A 13,422-nucleotide genomic window follows, 5' to 3' on the forward strand; every position below is an offset into this window, starting at 1 on the left:
TCCCCTGAGCCTCTAGCCTCTCAGTGCCAGCTCCTTCTACAATCAGACCCTCAAAGGCCCCAAACCCTTTCTTTAGGCAGATTTAGCTACAGCTGCCTTCTCCCTGGGCTGATGGCACACCGCCCCTGGCCCTGAGCAGCCTGGGCCTGTAAGTGTTGGCATCTGCAGGGAACAGGACCTCAGCACTGACCATGGCCTATCCTGGGCTGGGTGGTTCTCAGGCACCCACAAAAAGGGCTGGAGCCGCAAAAGAACTAATTGAGAGGAGCCCCTGAGCCTGGCAGCAAGGATCTGGAAGAAAGTGCTGGGGGAGGCCGTGCCAAGGTAGGAGCCTGGCTTTCTTCACCTTGTGGGCAGCCACCCCAGGGAGGCAGGACACCGAACTGTGAGCAGTGTGACGGGCCTGGCAGCAAGGCCCATTCTCACAGGCAAGAGGCCCCACTTCTGCAGAGGAGCCCCTGCAGCTGCAGGGAGCGTGCAGGCACTGGGGAAGGTGGGTCTGTTCCTGCTGCCCAAGCTCTGCCTGCGACGGTTCGGCTCTCTGGAGGCCCTTTCTGATTGTCCTTGGGTTGGCCTGCACATGGGCCTTTGAAGGCTTGGTCTTCCTTCCTGCTTCTACTCCCTCCTGTCTTGGCAGGACCATCCAAGGAGGAAGGAGCCCCCGTGACCGGGAAAGCCTCTGGTCTGGGGCCCCATCAAACATCAGGGCAGGCCAGCTCCCAGGGGACTCAGGAACCCCAGCTCTGAGGGCAGAGGCCACCGCCAGCTCCAGCCTTCTAGGATACTGCCACCTGAGGCTGGGCCCCTGTCCCGCTGACCCGGCTGCTTCCCTTTGGGGGTTGCAGGTACTGAGGGCTCTAGGGGGTGGGGGCTGCAGGTTGAGTGAGTTTCAGAAGTCACCTGGTAAGAGAAGAAAGCTTCTGAGGGAGGATGAGGACAAGGATGGGACGAGGTGGCTGGTGTCGGTGGCACGGCTGTGGGCAGGCAGCAGGGCTCCTGGTCTCATGCTCGCCCGCTTCCCCTCATTGCTCTGCCCCCACCACTATCAACACTGGTGCTTGGGGCCTGCCCTCTCCTGTCCACCCGGGGCTGGAGGCTGGTGGAGCCACCTCCCAGCTTCTTCCTGTCTTCCCTCCCATAGGGCAGCGATCAAAGGCACCCATGGAGCCTCTGCTGTGTGCCACACATGAGCCGCACTCCCCCAGGCCGCAGAGGAGCAAGGTGCACAGGCCTGAGTGAGGAATCCCCTGCCTTTTGAAGTCTCTGTGAGCTTCCTGCCCATGCTCAGTAGGAACTGGGGCAGGGGTCAGAATAATAATGGCAGGAAGGTGCCTCGGGGCCGAGGCCTTGAGCACTGCTCACTTACAGTTTCCCAGGGCTGAGCCCAGGGCCAAAGCTGGGCCCCTGGGAGGCAGGATAGCTGCACAGCAAGTGACCAGAGGTTCCGAAGCGCGAAACCCTGCCCGAGAGGAATTTGGAGGAGACTCTATCCTCCACCAGAAGGCAGGAGTGGAGCCGGACCCGATACCCCGCACCGTCCCCAGAGGGTGGTCCCCTGAGTAGGAGCAAAGCCTGCAACTCACTGTTCCTTGTCCCACCACAAGGAAAAGTCTCCTGGGCTCCTTAACAGCAGAGAAGGGGCCAGGTGCAGTAACTCATGCCTGTAATCCCAGCACTTTGGGAGGCCGAGGCAGGTGGACCACCTGAGGTCAGGAATTCGAGACCAACCTGGCAAACATGGCAAAACCCTGTCTCTACTAAAAATATAAAAATATACCGGGCGTGGTGGCGGGTGCCTGTAATCCCAGCTACTCGGGAGGCTGAGGCACAAAAATCACTTGAACCCAGGAGGCGGAGGTTGCAGTGAGCCGAGGTCGTGCCATTGCACTCCAGCCTGGGCGACAAGAGCGAAACTCTGTCTCAAAAAAAGAAAAAAAAAAACAGCAGCAAAGGGCCAGCCAGACCGTGGCCACCACGTGCAGCTGCCACCCCCAGGTGCGTGGCCATCCCATCTGATGCTGATCCCGTTTGTGTGGGCACAAGCCTTGCTGGCTGTGATTGAGCAGGTGACCAAAGAGCCTTCCCCTCCTTCAGTTCCATAGTTCTCTGCCCAGCTTAGTCCCTAGACAGGTACAGGTGACTATGGGGTGAAGGAACAGTTGCACCCCTTGATTTTTTGTTTGTTTTTTAGAGATCGGGTTTCACTCTGTTGCCCAGGCCTGAGGCTCAAGTGAGGTCAAGGACTCAAATGATCCTCTCACCTCAGCCTCCTGAGTAACTGGGATGGCAGGCACACACCACCACCCTAGCTAATTTTCTTTTTTTCTTTTTTTGAGACTGAGTCTCACTCTGTCACCAGGCTGGAGTGCAATGGCGCAATCTCGGCTCACTGCAACCTCTGCCTCCCGGTTTCAAGTGATTCTCCTGCCTCAGCCTCCCAAGTAGCCGGGATTACTGGCGTGTGCCACTACGCCCAGCTAATTTTTGTATTTTTAGTAGAGACGAGGTTTCACCATGTTGGCCAGGCTGGCCTTGAACTCCTGACCTCAGGTGATCCGCCTGCCTCAGCCTCCCACAGTGCTGGGATGACAGGCTGAGCCACCACGCCCAACTGAGGGTTTGTTTCTATCAGGATGTTTTCTCATATCTAAAACCATCTTGGGCCAGGCACCATGGCTCACACCTGTAATCTCAGCACTGGGCAACATAGTGAGATCCCATATCTACCAAAAAATTAAAAATTGACTGGGCATGGTGGTGAGAGCCTACAGTCCCACTTACTCCGGAGGCTGAGGCAAGAGGATCACTTGAGCCCAAGAGGTCTAGGCTGCAGTGAGCCTTGATTGTACCACTGCACTTCAGCCTGGGTAACAGAGCGAGACCCTGTCTCTAAATAAAATTAATTATCTTGGAGATTCCCCAGAGGTTTGTCCTTTTACCTCCTGCTCTTGATTCTCAGGAGCTCTTATGGAGCCCCCTCACTTTTCATGGCAACATAGGTATTTGCATGGTGTCTTGTGGGCGGAGGATTACCCAGGTGCCGAGGCAAGAGACTGAAGGCACAAACTGTTTCAGTATAATAAAGAAAATAGACTAAGAACAGTCATAATACAAATTAGATATAGAGATGAGCATGGACAATTATCAATCATTATTATAAACATTAATTGTTAGCTTTTAATATTACTCTTTGTTGCATTACTAACATAACCTAGGAATAACCGACGGGCATAGGGTCAGGTGATGAAGGGACACTGTGAGAAGTGACCTAGAAGGCAAGAGGTGAGCCTTCTGTCACGCCGCATAAGGGCCGCTTGAGGGCTCCTTGGTCAAGCGGTAACGCCAGTGTCTGGGAAGGCACCCGTTACTTAGCAGACCGTGAAAGGGAGTCTCCTTTCCTTGGAGGAGTCAGGGAACACTCTGCCCCACCAGCTTCCTGTGGAAGGCTGGATATCATCCAGGCCTGTGTGTAGTCATCCGGAGGCCTAAACCCCTCCCTGTGGTGCTGTGCTTCAGTGGTCACACTCCTCCTCCACTTTCATGTTCCTCCTGTACTCCTGGTTCCTCTTTGAAGTTCGTAGTAGATAGCGGTAGGAGAAATAGTGGAAGTCTTAAAAGTCTTTGATCTTGGCCGGACGCGGTGGCTCAAGCCTGTAATCCCAGCACTTTGGGAGGCCGAGGCGGGCGGATCACAAGGTCAGGAGATCGAGACCACAGTGAAACCCCGTCTCTACTAAAAATACAAAAAATTAGCCGGGCGCGGTGGCGGGCGCCTGTAGTCCCAGCTACTCAGGAGGCTGAGGCAGGAGAATGGCGGGAACCCGGGAGGCGGAGCTTGCAGTGAGCCGAGATCGCGCCACTGCACTCCAGCCTGGGCAACAGCGTGAGACTCCGTCTCAAAAAAAAAAAAAAAAGTCTTTGATCTTTTTTTTTTTTTTTTTGAGACGGAGTCTCGCTCTGTCGCCCAGCCCAGGCTGGAGTGCAGTGGCGCGATCTCGGCTCACTGCAAGCTCCGCCTCCCGGGTTCACGCCATTCTCCTGCCTCAGCCTCCCGAGTAGCTGGGACTACAGGCGCCCACAACCGCGCCTGGCTAATTTTTTGTATTTTTAGTAGAGACGAGGTTTCACTGTGGTCTCGATCTCCTGACCTTGTGATCCGCCCGCCTCGGCCTCCCAAAGTGCTGGGATTACAGGCGTGAGCCACCACGCCCGGCCCAGTCTTTGATCTTTCTTATGAGTGCATAGAAGAAAACGCTGACGTATGCCGCCTTCTCTCTCTGCTTTTGCTACCTAAGAGGGCAGGGCCCCCCGTCCTGTGATCATGTGACTTGCTTCGCTTTATCAATCTCTTAGAAGATTCACCCTCCTTACCCTGCCCCCTTGTCTTGTATGCGATAAATATCAGCGAGCCCAGCTGTTCGGGGCCACTACAGGTCTCCGCGTCTTGATGGTAGTTGTCCCCCAGGCCCAGCTGTTTTCTCTTTATCTCTTTGCCTTGTGTCTTTATTTATTACAATCTCTGGTCTCTGCACACGGGGAGAACACCCGCTAAGCTTCGTAGGGCTGGACCCTACAGTGTCTTAGTTCGTTTTGTGCTGCTATAATGCCACAGACTGGGTAATTGATAATAAACTGGGATTTATTGGTTCTAGAGATTTGGAAGTCCAAGAGGGAGGGGCCACATCTCATGAGGACTTTCTTGCTGCCACGTAACATGCCAGGAGGCATGTGGCTGGACGGAAAGCGGCCAAACTCATCCTTTTATAGGGAATCAACTCCCGAATTAATGGCATTAATCCCTTCATGAGGGCGAAGCCCTCAAGACCTGATCACCTCTTAAAGGCCCTACCTCCGGCCGGGCACGGTGGCTCACGACTAATCCCAGCATGTTGGGAGGCCGAGGCGGGGGGATCACAAGCTCAGGAGTTCAAGACCAGCCTGACCAACGTGGAGAAACCCCGTATCTCTAAATATACAAAATTTGCCAGGCATGGTGGCACATGCATGTAATCCCAGCTATTTGGGAGGCTGAGGCAGGAGAATCGTTTGAACCCAGGAGGCAGAGGTTGCGACGAGCCAAGATTGCACCACTGCACTCCAGCCTGAGACGACAGAGCGAGACTCCATCAAAAAAAAAAAAAAAAAAAAAGGTCCCATCTCCAATACTGCCACATTGGGGACCAAGTTTGTAATCCATGAACTTTGGGGGGACACATTCAAACCACAGCACATAGCTTCAGTTAAGAGACTCTTCTCCTTTTACAGAATACAATTGGACGAATTGGTTAGGCCACCAAGGCCTTGCCCAGATTGTCATATGGAGAGTTCTGCTCTTTCACTAGGGATGACCAGCCGCTGCTGCGGACCTTGGGTTGCTGTTATGAAGGAGTGCCTGCAAATTCTCCTGAGGGTGCAGGACCCAGGCCGTGCAGGTGACCAGGAAGGTGATTTCCTGGCAGGCCCAGGAACATAGAAATTGACCCATGATAGGTATTGTATTTCTTGCCTCTGCAAACAAGCAAACAATACAGGTCCACTCTGATATTTCTTTTCTTTTCTTATTTATTTATTTATTTTGAGACAGTTTCACTCTTGTCACCCAGGCTGGAGTCCAACGGTGTTAGCTCACTGCAACCTCTGCCTCCTGGGTTCAAGCGATTCTCCTGCCTCAGCCTCCCAAGTAGCTGAAATTACAGGCGTCTGCCATCACCCCCAGCTAATTTTTGTTTTGTTTTTTGTTTTGTTTTTTTGGGACGGAGTCTCGCTCTGTCACTCAGGCTGGCGCAGTGGCACGATCTTGGTTCAATGCAACCTCCACTTTCCAGGTTCTCCTGCCTCAGCCATGTGAGTACCTGGGACTACAGGCACGTGTTACCACGCCCAGCTAATTTTTTTATTTTTTATTTTTAGTAGAGATGGGATTTCACCACGTTAGCTAGGATAATCTCGATCTCCGGACCTCGTGATCCACCTGCCTCGGCCTCCCAAAGTGCTGGGATTACAGGCCTGAGCCACCATGCCCGACAATTTTTGTATTTTTAGTGGAGACAGAGTTTCACCATGTTGATCAGGCTGGCTGTGAACTCCTGACCTCAAGTGATCCACCTGCCTCGGCCTCCCAAAGTACTGGGATTACAGTCGTGAACCACTGCACCCAGCCCCAATTTGATATTTCTTATGAAAACTTCCAGCAAAGCAAACTTAAGGTGGCCTATATGGTGCATTTACAGTCTTTCTGCACCTGTGTAAATAATTGGACCACATTTGCTGACACCAGCTTCATTTTATGGCCTAGTGTGATTTATTTTTTATTTTATTTTATTTTATTTTGAGACAAGGTCTCACTTTTTTGCCCAGGCTGGAGTGCAGTGGCACAATCTTGGCTCATTGCAACCTCCACCTCCTGAGTTCAAGCCATTCTCCCGCCTCAGCCTCCCGAGTAGCTGGGATTACAGGCACGGGCCACCACGCCCGGCTAATTTTGTATTTTTAGTAGAGACAGGATTTTTCCGTGTTGGTCAGGCTGGTCTGGAACTCCCAAATTCAGGTGATCCGCCTGCCTCGGCCTCCCAAAGGGCTGGGATTACAGGCATGAGCCACTGCAGTCAGCCTTTTTTTTTTTTTTTTTTTTTTTTTTGAGATGGAGTTTTGCTCTGTCGCCCAGGCTGGAGTGCACTGGCACGATCTCGGTTCTCTGCAACCTCTGCCTCCTGGGTTCAAGCGATTCTCCTGCCTCAGCCTCCCAAGTAGCTGGAACTACAAGCATGCACCACCATGCCCAGTTAATTTTTGTATTTTTAGTAGACACGGGGTTTAGCCATGTTGGTCAGGCTGGTCTCGAACTCCTGACCTCAGGTGATCTGCCCACCTCAGCCTCCCAAAGTGCTGGGATCACAGGCACCAGCCACAGCACCCGGCCGAGCGATCTTTTTTTGAAAATTGTTTTTAATCAAAAGAGGAAGTAGGAGTCAGCGATGAAATCTTTGAACTTTGGAATAAGCAAAACCTATCACTGGTATTTCCAGTGGAAAAGTGCACGTGATTTAGAGTTCAGGTTCCCAGGTTTTCTGACTGTGATTTATATTCCTGCTCTTCATTGTCTCTGAATGATTTTACGGGTCTGTAAATTACAAATAATTGATAGCAATGCAAGTCATTCCCTTTTATACACATGTAAGTAATTTTGGTCCAGAGGAGGTGCCACTATTTTTTCCTTTGGAAAAAGTTTGTCTCACATCTATTTTTATATTTCAGCATTTTATGTTTCAGCTTTTTATCATTCCTTTACTCCATATAAATTTGTGATTCTCAGGAGGTGGAGGTTGCAGTGAGCCAAGATCACGCCATTGCACTCCAGCCTGGGCGACAGGGCGAGACTCTGTCTCAAAAAATAAAATTCGTGGTAGGCTTCTCTTTTGAACGGGTCATAACAATTTTCCTGGTTTCCTCATTAGTTAATTTGTTTGTTTGTTTGTTGGTGTTTTGAGATGGAGTATCCCTCTGTCACCCAGGCTGGAATGCAGTGGGGCAATCCCAGCTCACTGCAGCCTCTGCCTCCCAGGTTCAAGGGATTCTCCTGCCTCAGCCTCTCAAATACCTGGGATTACAGGCACCAGGCACCATGTCCAGCTAATTTTTGTATTTTTAGTAGAGACGGGGTTTCGCCACATTGCCCAGACTGGTCTTGAACTCCTGACCTCAGGCGACCCATTTGCCTGGGCCTCCCAAAGTGTTGGCATTACAGGCCTGATCCACCACACCCAGCTAAGTTAGTTAAATGAATCTTTGACACACTGTCCTCATTTCCTAGGGTTGCCAGAACAAATTACCACAAGGTTAGTGACTTAAAATTGATGAACAATTTTATTCTTAGTCACTTTGCAAGCCAGGGACCTCCAGCCAACAATGCCCCAGCTGGGCCTCACTGGACCATACTACCTGCTGCAGAGACAGCTGGTTCACTCAGCCCACCTAGGCTGAATCTGGCTTGCACACTGGTTCCCAAGTTCTTGTCCTGCACTTGTGAAGAATGGGGATACACTGGCAAACAAAGAGTGAGGGTGGAGATTTTACTGAGTGATAAAAGAGGTGGGGGTTTATTGAGTGATAAAAGAGCTTTCAGCAGAGAGGCGACATGGGAGGTCCCGCTACCTAAAGGCAGGAAGTCCCCTCAATGTGGCTGAGTCCAGAGCTTTTATGGGCTCAGTATTGGGTGGGGGCAGGCCATAGGTAGTATTAGAAAAGGCAACATTCAACTGGTTAAAAAGCATTATTCAGGCCGAGTGTGGTGGCTGGCTCCTGTAATCCCAGCACTTTGGGAGGCTGAGGCAGGCGGATCATCATCTGAGGTCAGGAGTTTGGGACCAGACTGGCCAACATGGTGAAACCCTATCTCTACTAAAATACAAAAAATAGCCGGGTGTGGTGGCGTGTGCCCGTACTCCCAGTTACTGGGGAGGCTGAGGCATGAGAATTGCTTGCACCAGGAGGCAGAGGTTGCAGTGCGTCAGGATCGTGCTACTGCACTCCAACAGCCTGGGTGACAGAGTAAGGCTCTCTCTCTCAAAATAATAATAATAATAATAATAATAATAATAATAATAATAATAAAAATAAAAGCATTATTCAGAAAGAATCCATCAGGAAAGGGCAGGCAAACAGGAACAGAAATTCTCGCTCTGGGTCTCAGGTTTCATCCCAGACCAGCAGTTCTGTTTCAGACTTCAGGCTTTTTTTTTTAGCTTGGAGGTAGGGTTTCACTGGGGACCTGCCTCTATCTGCCTAGGCATTTGGCTACCTCCTGTCGCTATCAAAATGTCAGGGCTGAGTTCAGTGGCTCTTGCCTATAATCCCAGCACTTTGGGAGGCTGAGGTGGGGAGGATTGCTTGAGACTAGGACTCAAGCAATCAACACTGTCTCTAGATAAATTTTTTTTTTTTTTTTTTTTTGAGAGGGAGTCTCACTCTGTCGCCCAGGCTGGAGTGCAATGGCCGGATCTCAGCTCACTGCAAGCTCCGCCTCCCGGGTTTATGCCATTCTCCTGCCTCAGCCTCCTGAGTAGCTGGGACTACAGGTACCCGCCACCTCGTCCGGCTAGTTTTTTGTATTTTTTAGTAGAGATGGGGTTTAACCGGGTTAGCCAGGATGGTCTCGATCTCCTGACCTTGTGATCCGCCCGTCTCGGCCTCCCAAAGTGCTGGGATTACAGGCTTGAGCCACTGCGCCCGGCCAGAAAAATTTTAAAATTAGCTAGGTGTGGTGGTGCATGCCTATAGTTCCAGCTACTTGGGAAGCTGAGAAGGGAGGATCCCTTGATCCCAGGAGGTCGAGGCTACAGTGAGCCGTGATCACACCACTGCACCCCAGTCTGGGCCACAGAGTGAGACCCTGTCTCTTAAAAAAATAAAAATAGGACCAGGCACAGTGGCTCACGCCTGTAATCCCAGCAATTTGGGAGGCCGAGATGGGTGGATCACGAGGTCAGGAGATCGAGACCATCCTGGCTAACACGGTGAAACCCCGCCTCTACTAAAAAATACAAAAAACTAGCCGGACGAGGTGGCGGGTGCCTGTAGTCCCAGTTACTCGGGAGGCTGAGGCAGGAGAATGGCGTGAACCCGGGAGGTGGAGCTTGCAGTGAGCTGAGATCTGGCCACTGCACTCCAGCCTGAGCGACACAGCGAGACTCCATCTCAAAATAAATAAATAAATAAATAAATAAATAAATAAATAAATAAAAAATAATAATAGTGCCAGGGGCCGGGTACGGTGGCTCATGCCTGTGATACCAGCACTTTGGGAGGCCAAGGCGGGTGGATCACGAAGTCAGGAGATAAAGACCATCCTGGCTAACACGGTGAAACCCTTTCTGTACTAAAAATACAAACAAAATTATCCGGGTGTGATGACAGGCTCCTGTAGTCCCAGCTACTTGGGAGGCTGAGGCAGGAAAATGGTGTAAACCTGGGAGGTGGAGCTTGCAGTGAGCTGAGATTGTGCCAGGTACTCAGGAGGCTGAGGCAGGAGAATCACCTGAACCCAGGAGGCAGAGGTTGCAGTGAGCCAAGACTGTGCCATTGCATTCCAGCCTGGGCAACAGAGTGACACTCTGTTTCAAAAAAAATAAAAAAATAACAGCCAGAAATTTATTCTCTCACAGTTTTAGAAACTGGAAGTCTGAAATTGCAGTGCTGTGTGTGTGTAAACAAAACAGATAAACAAAAACACTGGTCTGAAATCAAGGTGTCAGCAGGGTTGGTTCTCTCTGAGGCTCTGAGGAAGAACCCGCCAGTTCTCTTTCCTGCTGTGGAGCTGCCGGCTCCGGGGCACCTCTGCTGTGATAATCTCAGTCCCGTCTCTACCTCCATCTTCATGTGGCCTTTCCCTCTGTGTCCCAAATCTCCCTCTCTCTTCTCCTGTAAGGATACCAGTCATTGGATTCAGGGCCTGCCCTTACCCACAGTGACTTTGTCTAAAGACCCTTGGCTTAATTTCATCTGTAATGATCCCATTTCCAAATAAATTTGCATTCCCAGGCTCTAGGGGTTAGGACAGTTTCTTCTCCTTCTCCTTCTCCTTCTTCTTCACCAGGCAGTGGCAGTGGCGTGATCTCAGCTCACCGTAACCTCTGCCTCCCAGGTTCAAGTGATTCTCCTGGATTCTCCTGCTTCAGCCTCCCAAGTAGCTGGGACTACAGGCACACGCCACCACACCCGGCTAATTTTTTGTATTTTAGTAGAGACAGGGTTTCTGCATCTTGGCCAGGATGGTCTCAATCTCCTGATCCACCCACTTCGGCCTCCCAAAGTGCTGGGATTACAGACGTGAGCCACCATGCCCGGCCTGGGGCTCTTTTGGGGGACAGTGCTCAGCTCAGGAGACATGAAATGAACACGTGCTCATTTTATAGCTATGTGAGAGCCACGCTTCTTAACACCTATTTAACCTTCTCTTTCTTTTTCTTTTTTTTTTTTGAGACAGAGTCTCGCTCCGTCACCCAGGCTGGCGTGCAATGGCTTGATCTCAGTTCACTGCAACCTCCGCCTCCCAGGTTCAAGCAATTCTCCCACCTCAGCCTCCCAAGTAGCTGGCATTACAGGCACACGCCACCAGGCCCGGCTAATTTTTGCATTTTTAGTAGAGACGGGGTTTCACCGTGTTGCCTGGACTGGTCTCGAACTGACCTCAGGTGATCTGCCCACCTTGACCTCCCAAAGTGCTAGGATTACAGGCGTGAACCACTGTGCCCAGCCCCTTCTTTCTTTAATGACAGTTTTGGACACCAAAGAGACTGGGAACACAGGGTTTTGGGAACGTGAGAGTGCTGGGAGGTGACGGATGGGCTTCAGAGCGGGGCTGCACTGAAAGGCTGGAGTGAGCTGCATTTCTGGGGCTTGGATGGGGCAGGGGCAGAGGCTGTGGGCACTTGGGTCCTGGGGAAGGCTTTCACCACGTCCCTGGGCCCTGTGGCTCAGTTGTGTGACATCGACTCCCCGCCTCACCCTCAGGGGCAGGATGTCACACCCCATCCAGGGCCCTGCAGTCCGGGCAGGATCCTAGGCCACAGTGTGGCTCCCATGATGTGAAAACAGGACAGAGGTCATTCCTTCATTCATTTTGGGGGTGTCTCCCAAGAGTGGGTGGCAGAGTCCTCCACCTGACGCTTCCCACCATGGGGCAGCCATGTAGGTTTGATGGCCAAGGCTCCCTGTGATGGCAATGCCCGGGCCCCTAGGCAAGGCACGGCATACCCCGCCCTGCAGCTCTCACTTTGCTCACGTCACTGCACAGATGCCTGGAGGCCTTACTGTGTCAGCCCACATGGCTCTTCTGGACCTGTTCCATTACACAGGAAAGGTTGCTGAGGGAGGCAGATGTTAGCAAATGAGAACACTCCACAAAGCCTGGCTCTGGGAGGGGCCCCAGGTCCATCTGTCAAGTTCTAGTCTGGGCTTTGGGGATGAGGGACTGGAGGCCAATCCCTGTCCTGCTAGCAAAGTGATGCAGGGCACACAGAATCACTGAGCACAGCATACTTGACCGTGGGGATGACGGACTTCACAGGAGACATGCCATAACAGAAGGGGCACTAGAGGGCTGGAGGCACCGGCTTTCCCTAGGCTGGGACCACCCCACTGAAGAGATGCCTTTGGGTTCAGTCCCAGTGGGAGGAGCAAGAGGAATGTAGGAAGATGAGGATGAGGGGCCACTTGTGGGAGGAGGAGGAGCCACTTGTGAGAGTTGCGAAAAGGCCTTGAGGCCTGAAAACCTCTTACTTCCAGCTGCTGGCTCAGGAGCCCTGGTGGATTCCACAAGGACGGTGTTTTATTTCATGCTCACAGTGGGGTCTAGGAGGGCTTCCAGGCAGTAAGTGCCAGGACCCGTGTTGGCACCCGAGGATCCCTGGCCTGTTCGGGGACGGTGACGTCAGTTCATCAGCAGCCTTGCTGGCTGCATGGAGTGCCCGGGCCTGTGCCCCTACCCAGCCAGGGCTGTCACAGAGTAAGGAGTAGCAGCCTCGGGCACTGAGGAGGCTGTGACGTCACTGACGTTCCCATAAGAAGCTAAGTTTATTTATTTATTTTTATTTTTATTTTTTTTGAGACGGAGTCTCGCTCTGTCGCCCAGGCTGGAGTGCAGTGGCCGGATCTCAGCTCACTGCAAGCTCCGCTTCCCGGGTTCACGCCATTCTCCTGCCTCAGCCTCCCCAGTAGTTGGGACTACAGGCGCCCGCCACCTTGCCCGGCTAGGTTTTTGTATTTTTTAGTAGAGACGGGGTTTCACCGTGTTAGCTAGGATGGTCTTGATCTTGTGACCTCGTGATCCGTCCGTCTCGGCCTCCCAAAGTGCTGGGATTACAGGCTTGAGCCACCGCGCCCGGCCGAAGCTAAGTTTAGACAGGGACCAAGGCGGGCTGCAAACTGGACCCCAGAATCTGAAGTCCTGGCCCTGGGTAGGTCTCCCCATGGGCACAGGAGCTGCTCCAGGACCCCTGTGGCCACTCTCCTGGTTGTCTTCCAGTTCCCAGTCAGAGGCATCTCCTTGGCCCTCGCACAGGCAGGTGGTGAGTTGGAGTCCTGAGGTTAAAGAGATTCACTCTAATCACACTAGCACGAAGTGCTGAGGAGGGGGCGATACCTCAGGAAGCCCTCAGCCCTCCCCGGGTTAGCCACGCGCTTCTCACTGCAGTCCTTCCTGCAGGTGCCTGCCCGGGAATGCGCAGTGCGCCCAGTGCGGAACTGGAACCCTCCGCTCTCAGGCGGGCGCGGTCCGGGCGCCAAAAGCTACGCCTCTGGGGGCCGCCAGGGGACGCTGCCCTGCCGCGGAGGCCGGCACGGACCGGGGCGTGGCCTGCAGCCCCGCCCACCGCCCACGGGGCGGAGCGCTCGGCTCCGGCGCGTGCGCACTGCGCGCCCTCCCGC

The 13,422-nt window shown here is 52.6% G+C and overlaps 1 long non-coding RNA gene across 1 annotated transcript; it reads right to left on the bottom strand.

Moving 5' to 3' along the window:
* Window positions 1-8,055: 8,055 nt before the first annotated feature.
* Window positions 8,056-12,241, bottom strand: LOC135964573 (uncharacterized). The gene is made up of 2 exons (XR_010577060.1): window positions 11,234-12,241; window positions 8,056-8,322 (listed from the first exon to the last, which is right to left on the bottom strand). It is a non-coding gene; the product is annotated as an uncharacterized lncRNA (long non-coding RNA).
* Between the last annotated feature and the right edge of the window lie 1,181 nt (window positions 12,242-13,422).

Source organism: Macaca fascicularis, chromosome 8 (assembly GCF_037993035.2).
Source record: "Macaca fascicularis isolate 582-1 chromosome 8, T2T-MFA8v1.1".
In the NCBI taxonomy this organism is placed as follows: domain Eukaryota; kingdom Metazoa; phylum Chordata; class Mammalia; order Primates; family Cercopithecidae; genus Macaca; species Macaca fascicularis.